At 41.0% G+C, this 9,956-nt stretch overlaps 1 pseudogene; it reads right to left on the reverse strand.

Moving 5' to 3' along the window:
• Positions 1–7,833: 7,833 nt before the first annotated feature.
• LOC131912343 (pre-mRNA-splicing factor SLU7-like) lies at positions 7,834–9,692 on the reverse strand (annotated as a pseudogene).
• Between the last annotated feature and the right edge of the window lie 264 nt (positions 9,693–9,956).

Consider the following 9,956-nt stretch of genomic DNA (forward strand, 5'->3'; position numbering starts at 1 on the left):
CTTTCTCTGACACATTATTTTTTAATTTTTTTTAGTTTTTATGTGCCTATGTAAGGTGTCACATATATATGTATATATGTTACAAATTTACCTATCACATCTGTCTATGAAAACAAAAGGCACGAATTTTTACAGCTACAAATACTAGTTATCCAAACTTGAAGAAGGTGATGAGATTGTAAGCATTGTTATTTTTTCTTTACAATATTTCTATTATCCTCCACATTAAAATCAGCACATATTTCTTTTATAATTTGAAAGCATACCAGAATAAATACAATAATTATGAAAACAAAAGCTTCTGATAGGGGGCTGGTGACATGGCTCAGTGGTCAAAGGTGCTTGCCATGCGACACTGGAGACCTGATTCTGATTCCTTGAATGCATGTAAACTTAAAGAAAACTGATTCTACAAAACTGTCCTCTGCCTCCACACATGCACATGGCACATGTGTGCATATATACATCATGCACCTTCACACATTAACAGTAAATATAATTTTAAAAATGGAGTTTCTAATTAGTGGAAGATTTTGTAATGTGATATAAAGACTGATAGTCTTCTCATATAAGGATACAATTACTTCATTTGTGAGCCAGTTTATTAATTATGTTCAATGTTCATTTTGTAATAATCCAGGAATCAAGGGGTAGAAAAGAGAATAATAGTTCTACTCACTATGACCCTTAGTAACCCACTATGAAAATTTTTGCTTCCTATTCCTGTGACCTTAAGTTCTGCTGGCCTAGAAGTTTTGGTTCCAGAGTGGAGAGCTGCCAGGAGCCACAACAATCTATTGACCTGGAGGCTAAGACTTCCCCCGTCACTTTGGACTTTTGATACCATTAAACCAACAGATAAGAAAGGAATAACAGTGTTAGGAGGGGTGATTGATCCAGATTACCATGAGGAAATTGGATTGCTTTTCCACAACAGAGGGAAGAAAGATTATGCTTGGAGTACAGGCAATCCTTTAGGGCATCTCCTGGTGCTACCGTGTCCTATGATTAAAGTCAATGGGAAACTACAACAGCCTAATCTAGGCAGGATGACAAAGGGCACAGAGCCTTCAGGAATGAAGGTGTGGGTCACTCCACTAGGAAAAGAACCAAGACCTGCTGAGGTGCTTGCAGAGGGTGGAGGAAATACAGAATGGGTAGTAGAGGAAGGTAAGTTATAAATACCAGCTAAGACCATGTGATCAGTTGCAGAAACAAGGACTATACCATATGAGTATTTCTGTTGTATTTCATTAAAAATGTTTTTGTATAGATATTTGTGTTATCTTTCTTTGATTGATTTCTTTTTTTAAAGATTTTTATTTATTTTTCTCACATACAATATATCCTGACTGCAGCTTCTCCTCCCTCACTCCTCCCAGTTTCCCCCATCTCCCTTCTCCCTGAGATCCACCCCCAGTGTCTTATACCCTCCTCCAAGAGAAGAGCAAGCCTCTCAGGGCATCAAATGAACAGATTACATCAAGATATAATAAGACCAGGCACAAATCCTCATATCAGGGCAGGGAGAGGCAATTCAGTAGTAGGAAAAGGGTCCCAAGAGCAGGCAAAAGTGACATCCTGACTCCCAGTGTCAGGAGTCATCTAAGAACACCAAGCCAACAGCCATAACATATAAGACCTACCACAGACTCAGGCAGGTGCTGTGATTGCTGCTTCAGTCTCTGTGAGCCTCTGTGAGTCCTGCTTAGTTGATTCTGCAGGCCATGCTCTCTCCAGTATTTTTGACCCCTCTGGCTCCCACAATTCCTCCTTCACTTTTCCCTCAGGGTTCCCTGAGCTCTAAGAGGAGGAACCCAATGAAGACTTCCAACTTGGGCTCTATAATGTTTGACTGTGGGTCTCAGCATCTGCTCTCATCAGCTGCTGAATGAAGCCTCTCTGATGACAACTGGTCTAGGCACTGATCTGTGAGTAGAGCAGAATCAACTCATTAGGAATCATTTCATTGACTTTTTTTTTTTTTTTTGGCTAGTCATATTTGGTTCATGTAATGAAACATCAATAAAGAGAATATCAGTGTTTGCCATATTTAAGGTTGAGATACTAAAAGAATGTCCCTCAAGGATCATTGCCACCTATTCTAAATTTATAATGGATTTGCAGTTGTACATGTGATAGTTATATCATGTTTGGCCTTATTATGATCTGGTTCTTGTTTTCATTTGGAAATTAAGCGTGACATAAAGAGCTATTATTGTTTGTCAAGTGGACAAGAAGTGAACTTGTTATGGGTATTCTTGGTTGTCCACTTCATTACACCTGGAATTAATTAAAACCCAAAAGACTGGGCACATCTTTGAATGATTTTTTTCTTAGTTAAATCATTTGAAGTGGCAAGAGCCACTTCTAATCCAAGTCTTTGAGGTAGGAAGATCCTGTCTTTAATCTGGACTATACCTTCTGTTGGCAACCTATAGAAAGGACATGGAAGAAGGAAACTTGCTCTTGCCTTGTTAGCAAGTCCAGTCTTTCACTGGCACTAGAGTCTAATTCTCTGGCCTTATGGCTAATACTGAAGACTGCTGAGACATGCAGTCTAATGGATTGAACAACTACTGAAGTTTTGGACTTTCCATTGGTAGGTAGCCATTGCTGGACTAGTTGGACCACAGCATGTACACCATTCTAATAAATCTCATGTATATATATATATATATATATATATATATATATATATATATATATATATATATATATATTCATTCTATGGATTCTGTTATACTAGAAAACCTTGACTAATATAATCTTCTCTGTAGCTAGAGTTTTCCTGCCTGGCCCACAGACAGGACAAATCTCTGTCACCTGCCAGTCCCACAGCCACTCAGACCCAACCAAGTAAACACAGAGACTTATATTGCTTACAAACTGTATGGCTGTGGCAGGCTTCTTGCTAACTGTTCTTATATCTTAAATTAATCCATTTCTATAAATCTATACCTTGCCACGTGGCTCATGGCTTACTGGCATCTTCACATGCTGCTTGTCATGGCGGCGGGTGGCAGTGTCTATCTCACTCAACCTTCCACTTCCCACAATTCTCCTCTCTGTTAGTCCCACCTATACTTCCTGCCTGGCCACTGGCCAATCAGTGTTTTATTTCTTGACCAATCGGAGCAACAGATTTGACATACAGACCATCCCATGGTACTTCTTAGAAACAAAAAGGTAGATCCATTTCTTTCCAGGTCAAAAGATTGAAGGAGCACAAGATATCCCATAGCCCTGCTCTTCAGGGATGATTTTGGAGTTTCAAGGATGAAGACAAAAGTGTTTTACTTTGTCCTGCTGAACTTCAAATGTAGGGATTGGGCTGCTTTGGACACAGTAGAAGTGTGTCTCTCTCTTTACATGTAGCCTCATGAGCTTTTAGACCTAGGAATTCTATGTTTGTGTGTCACAAGCATACTGTTTTCTACAAGACTTTAAATTTTATTTTCTTCCTTTTTAGAAGGCCCTGGGGATTTATTTTATTTCCTTTCTTCTGTAAAAGTGCCACTGTCCTCTGTACCTAAAGCAACCTTTCTCCCGCCAGTTGGCTGATACATGGAATGCAATCATTCATTCTTCATAGCAATCACTTTTATTTTCTTATATGTTTTCCTCTTATGTAGCAGCATAATTTCTTTCTCAAGAGTAGGTTTTTACCTTTACTCCTTGGTGAGTGTGTGTACCATGTGCACATGCCCACCACAGCATACAGCATGTGTGTGGAGGTCAGCAGACAACTTTCAAGAGTCACTTCTCTCCTCCCACTTTGTGGTTCCTATTCAGATCTTCGGGCGTGACAGCAAACATCTTTTGCTGCTGAGTCATTTCCTTGGCCCCCTCTTTAACTTCTTTTCTGCAACTTGATTTCTCACTGTGTTCTAGCTGAACACCTCTACTTGGTAGGTCAAACCTGCTGACTTCCTTCTGAGTTGAAGCCCTTTGTGTTCTGCTCAACAAGCTTGCATTGCTGTTCTACTCTGCTGCTGACCAAGCTGTCTCCTTCTTGAATAACATTTTCTTGATTTCTTATGCAAGCAGGTTTCTCTCTGTTCTTCCAAGTTATTCTTCCACATTACCCCTTATTTCTGGTTGAACCCTACTGGTTCACGAGCTCAACACCTACCAAAGTAGAACCATATCTTAAGCACTACTCAGGAATCAGTGTACAACAGATGGATTTACTTGTTATTAGGCTTTGTGTGGTAGTTTGAATGTATTTGGCCCCCATAAGCTCATCGGGAGTGTCACTATTAGGAGGTGTAGCCTTGCTGGAGGAAGTGTGGTCTTGTTGAAGGAAACTGGATGACACAAGCCTTTAATCCAGACCTTGAGGCTGAGGGCACACCTTCTGTTGAAAGTGTGTCACTGTGGGGGTGGACTTTGTGGTCTTTTTCTCAAGCTTCACTCAGTGTGACAGTCAGTTGACTTCCTGTTGCCTGTAAGATGTAGGACAATCGGCTGTTTCTCCAGCACCATGCCTGCCTGCATGCCACCATGGTGGACTGAATCTCTGATCTGTAAGTGATTCACCATAATTAAACGTTTCCTTCATAAGGGTTGCTGTGGTCATGATGTCTCTTCACAGCCATAGTAAACTCTAACTAGGACATTTTGACATCATCAAGTGAACACTGTTCCAAAGAGCAGCCATGTTTTATAACCAGCCAGGAATTTTCATGATTGTAAATGGTTCGATCTTTTCATCTTTCGTCAGTGACTTTGATGTTTCTCTCCTCATTTTTCCAAATTAATCCCATTAACCCCAGAACAGGGGACAACTTGGGTTTCTAGTAAAAATACTAGATGGCTTAACACCAGATATTAATGTATCATAGTTACACAGTCTGGAAAGCCCAAGATTAAAGTACTGGTAGATTAACTTCTTGATAAATAACTTTGTTCTGGCTTATTGATGGCATCTTTCCTGCCGTGTCTTGCTGCATCACACTCTGAAAATAGGAAACCCTGGTGACACTTCTGAGGAGCACATTATTCTCACCACAGGCTCTACTGTCATGACCTCACCCACAACTCACTACCTTGCAAAGGTCTGTTTCCTGACACTATCACATTAGGGGATACAGTTGAAGCAGAAATTTGGGGGAAGGATAAATAGTCTTCATCCATTCTGTGATGCTATAATAAAATAGTATTGGCTGGATAATTTGTAATTCACTGAAATGTACTAGCGTATGGTCCTGGCAGAAGGTAAGACTATCACAGAGAAGAAAGGGAGGGATTACATTACTATACGTGCTATTTTATAGTGATCCCACTTTTACTCTTAGGATCCTAATTAAGCTGTGGTGACAGAATCTTTATAGCCTAATCACTTTTCAACAGGTTCCATATCCCAACGTGGATACATTGGGAATTACTGTCCAGCACATAGTTTTGGTGGACATATTGAAACCATCCTATAAGCATTCAACCCACAACAGTCAGTCTCTATTATTCATACACCTTGTGCTTGCCTTCAAAATGATCAACTATGACCACAGTTGTGACCTTTGTCCATTGGCTTTGACTATTAATTCTAAAACCTTTGAATGCTTTCTAAACATATTTTTTGATCAAGTTATCAAAACATGAGAATTCTGTGGGATATTTTTTTGCATTGCCTTTTGTTTTTATAAATGTGCATGGGTATCTCTTGATCTTCAATATGGAATTTTATTACAGGCATCTTTAGTTCATGATGTTCCCTGGGGCATAGGGGAAAAGAGTATTTCTCTTATTTTAGCTACCAATCCTCTTAGTGACCCATTCTAACCAAGGCTCAAAAAGTTTATCTCCTGGGCAGATCCAAGATTTCTTACATTTTTGTGTCACAAAAGGTTTAGACATCTCCTGTTATAGCTATTATAGGTGATGAGCCTGATGTTTTTTTTTTTTTTTGAGTTCTCTAAATAGTTACCAAACATTTTAGAGAAGGCTTCCAAGTTACAAGCTATGCCTTCTCTTACACCTTTTTTCTTCATTCTTTAAAATGATATTCAGTTTAAAAACATAGTGATGACTGAATTGGTATTTAAGTATCACTCCCTGCACATCCATCTTTCACAAAAGCTCCTTAGAGACTACAGCAACATCAGCATCTTCAGCACATTCTATCAAGACAATAGGCACAAGACCCCCACTTGAACATCTAGCCATGTATCTGTGTCCATAGGGCAGCCTTGAAAAAGAGCATGAGAGTCCTTATTTTCGACACCATCCTAGCTCTTGGGTACATCTCTAGCCCACAGTGATCTTTCTGAATTCATATTAAAAGTTCTGTATCTGTCCTCAAAGAATGTCATAGATACAGTTCCAGAAATATCTCATTGCATCTGTTTATAGGGATTGTAGTTATTGATGTGCAAGTAGAGTGATGTATCTGTTATCGAATTAATGGCAATCCCTGCTTGCATTTGGTTATCACGTGTCAACAATTTGTTGTATTTTGAAAACATCTGAAACTGGAAGCACTCAGCAGCATGAGACTTTGCTTTCTCTCTGTGTCCCCCTTTAGTGAGGTTTGTGGAACACCTGGATTTACACACCTGGATTTACACACCTGGATTTACTGCCACTCTCTCTTGGGGATAATTGCAGCCTGCCGCAGGCCATTTTAGAATTTCAGTTTTATTTCTTATCAAGGACTTTCTCCTTTCCTCACTGGTCACTTCTGAATTACATGTGGGATGATGGATTAGAAGATCTCTAATCCTAAAAACCATCTCCATCTTCTTAGATGTAACAAATGGACACGACAAAAACAAAGAAATAAAAAGAAAAAATGCCCAGCCAGCTTTGAATTTCAGACAAATAGTGAACACTTTAGTTCATTTCCAGTCTGGTGTGTGGTATACTCTTTTTCTTTTAACAACCAAGTGAAAAATAGATTTATTATCTAGATTATGGGGACACAGATATTTACATGCTTTGCAGATTTCCTTCTGGTGATGCAGATGAAGATAGAATATTTGTTTTTTAAAACCAAGAAAATCTTAGAAGGCAAAACTGAATCCTATAAAAGAACTGCAATTATTGAGTTATTAGTGATGTCACTACTGGAATTGCTGGTAACTTAAGAACTGGAGCTTTGGCTGTAAGAGCGAGCACCTGCCTCCAACATGGTGCTGCTATATACAAGAGGCCAGAAGACTACACACAGAGAGCTAACTATGGAACAGATGACTTCTTTTTTTCTTAAATTTGAGACGATCTTGCTTTGTAGCCTAGGACAGTCACAGACTTTTATTTTGAGACAAAGCCTCATGTAATGCAGGCTGGTCTCAAGCTAGGTATGTAGCTAAGGGTGGATCCTGCACAATCTCCTTGCTGTGGATATTGCTCTATATAAATAAAACACTGATTGGCCAGTGACCAGGCAGGAAGTATAGGTGGGACAAGGAGAGAGGAGAATGGGGGGAACAGGAAGAAGGAGGGGGAGACAACGCCAGCCACCGCCAGGACAAGCAGCATGTAAAGATGCCGGTAAGCCACCAGCCACGTGGCAAGGTATAGATTTATAGAAATGAGTTAATTTAAGATATAAGAACAGTTAGCAAGAAGCCTGCCACAGCCATACAGTTTATAAGTAATATAAGCGTCTGAATGATTATTTTGTATGTGGGTTGTGGGACTGTGGGGCTTGGTGGGACCTGGAGAGAAGCTCTCCAGCAACATCTCCTGAGTGTTAGGATTGCAGGTGTGTACCACCACACTCAGCTGACCTTGAACTCTTGATCCCTCTGCCTCTACCACTCTTAGGTGCCAGGCTCTGCAAGATGCTCTTGAGGGGAAGACAGCCAAAGTCTCTTTTTTAATGCCAGGCTGCAACAAAGAGAGATGAGGTTTCCTATCTATAGTCAGCAGGAGCTGGAATGAACATGCTGTGTATGGACTCGATCCTAACTAGTTACTACTATCCCAGGAAAGAGGCCATGGGGTCGTCTGGCCTCTGCCGTTTCATTCTGTAGGCCTCCATTTCCTCTTCAGTGGGCTCCCGGCTTTCATAGATGCTATTGTAAGGCCGCTTCTGCTCATCAATCTGCATGATCTCCTTGACATGAAGAAGGCAGGCCTCCTCTGCATTCAGTGCCTTTTTCAGTTTCTCGTGCTTCCTGTCCTCACCGTGGCTGTCCGAACTTCTCTTCCGGTGTTTCTTCCTCTTCTTTTTCTTCTCTTCTTTTAGTTTTCCTGATGAAGCTCCATGAGGGTCTGAGGTTTCTTCACAGATTCTTCTCCAGTTGCATCATTTAGAATACACTCCTCCGAATTAACACTCTCCTTCCCAGCTTCTCCAGTGCAATAGGAATACTTGAAAAATGAGTGACATTTATATCCCCACTGGCCTTCTTTCCAGTAAGATCCCCAGATGTGTGTGTGGTTATGGATCTTCATGTCTTCCTCATACTTGGAGCAGGCGATAGCCCGCTCCTGGCCTTTAATGACTGTTCCATGCCTGGAGTACTCCACATAGTCTTCTGTCTGGGCCAGCCACAGCTCAGCTGGAGGGGCATCCAAGTGTTCTTGGCCACCATACTTTTCCAGGATGCTTTCTTTCTGGTGCTCCTTGAAGTCTTCTTTTTTGACTTTGAAGGACTTTTACAGCAGCTTTAGTTTTGTAGGATCGGCCTGGAGATGTGCTTCAGATCCCTTGTCGCAGGCTTCCCAAGCAAACAACTGTGTTTGAGCCATTGAAATGGTATCTCCTGTGTATCTAACAAAGTTATCTCCAGCGTAACTCACTTCATCTGGATTCTTTCCGGCGTTGGTGTAAGGATTCTCTCTCATTGCTCTAGTTTTTGGATCATAATAGGCAGAATTTGGATCTAAGTTTCTCAAATATTTTGCAATATCTTCACAAATCCTGAGATTCAGAACAGTAATACGTCTCTTAGAGTTGAAATTCTGCCCGGGCATGTCAATGTCATCCGTGTACTTATCTTCATCTTCATCCTCACTGTTATGATCCTTTTCCATCTGAGAATTGGGTTCCTCTTCTCCCCACTGATGTTTTGGAGAATTAGCTTGTTCCACTAATTTTCCAGAGGCTAACTCTTCTTGTAGTTTCTGAGCTTTCAATGTTCGTTTTGCCTAGTCAATTTCAGCGTATTCCTCACCAATTTTCATGTGCTCTTCTGGAGTGTAACCGTTCCACTGGTCTCTCTTCCCGTCATAGTCAAACATCAGCTGAGGCTGGATGTGCTCATCCAGAGCGATGTCAGTGCCTGTGAATTTAGCTCCAATCTTAGGTGGCCTCTCAAAGCAATCTTTCTTCTTGTGTGTCATGGCCCCACCATTTTCACATGCCCCTTTTCGGTATTTGGTAGTTATAGAATTCTCCTTTACACCTCTCTTGTACCATTCCCCAGAGGAACTGAACTGTTTCTTTTTCTCTGGCTGTGGTCTCTGATGCTTTAAAGTGGGTCTCTTTGATGGATCAGTGTACCATGGAACCCAAGAAAGGTACTGAGGAATATGAGGGTTGATATCTTTCCCCTCTTCGTCAACTTCTGCAGGGGCATTGCCCAGTCTTCTCTGTTCTTCTAGCTCCTTCTTTTTCCTCCAGTCTTCTCTGGTCATCTTCTTTGGCTCTTCCAAACTCATCTCTTTTGACCCTGACAGGGAGGGGGGGTGGCATTAACTGTATCTACAGCTGCCGACATGATGAACTGGCATCCTCCAGTCCCGGCACAGACCACGCCAAAACCATCAGCCAGTGTACTCTTTTTTATTTGTCTGTTTATTTGAAGGTGAAATGTACAGGAGCACTATATAGTCTATTTCATAATCTTATTGGAATAACCACAGGAAGTTGGAACTGGAATGTAGCAGGAATCTTGACAGGTCTTATTAATAAAACCAAACCCAGCCAGTTACTGGGGTGAATGCTGGAAGATCAGAGAAGCAGAACAAGCCACAGCTACCTCACCTTGCCAGTTCCTCAGCTG

Source organism: Peromyscus eremicus, chromosome 6 (genome assembly GCF_949786415.1).
Source record: "Peromyscus eremicus chromosome 6, PerEre_H2_v1, whole genome shotgun sequence".
Lineage (NCBI taxonomy): Eukaryota > Metazoa > Chordata > Mammalia > Rodentia > Cricetidae > Peromyscus > Peromyscus eremicus.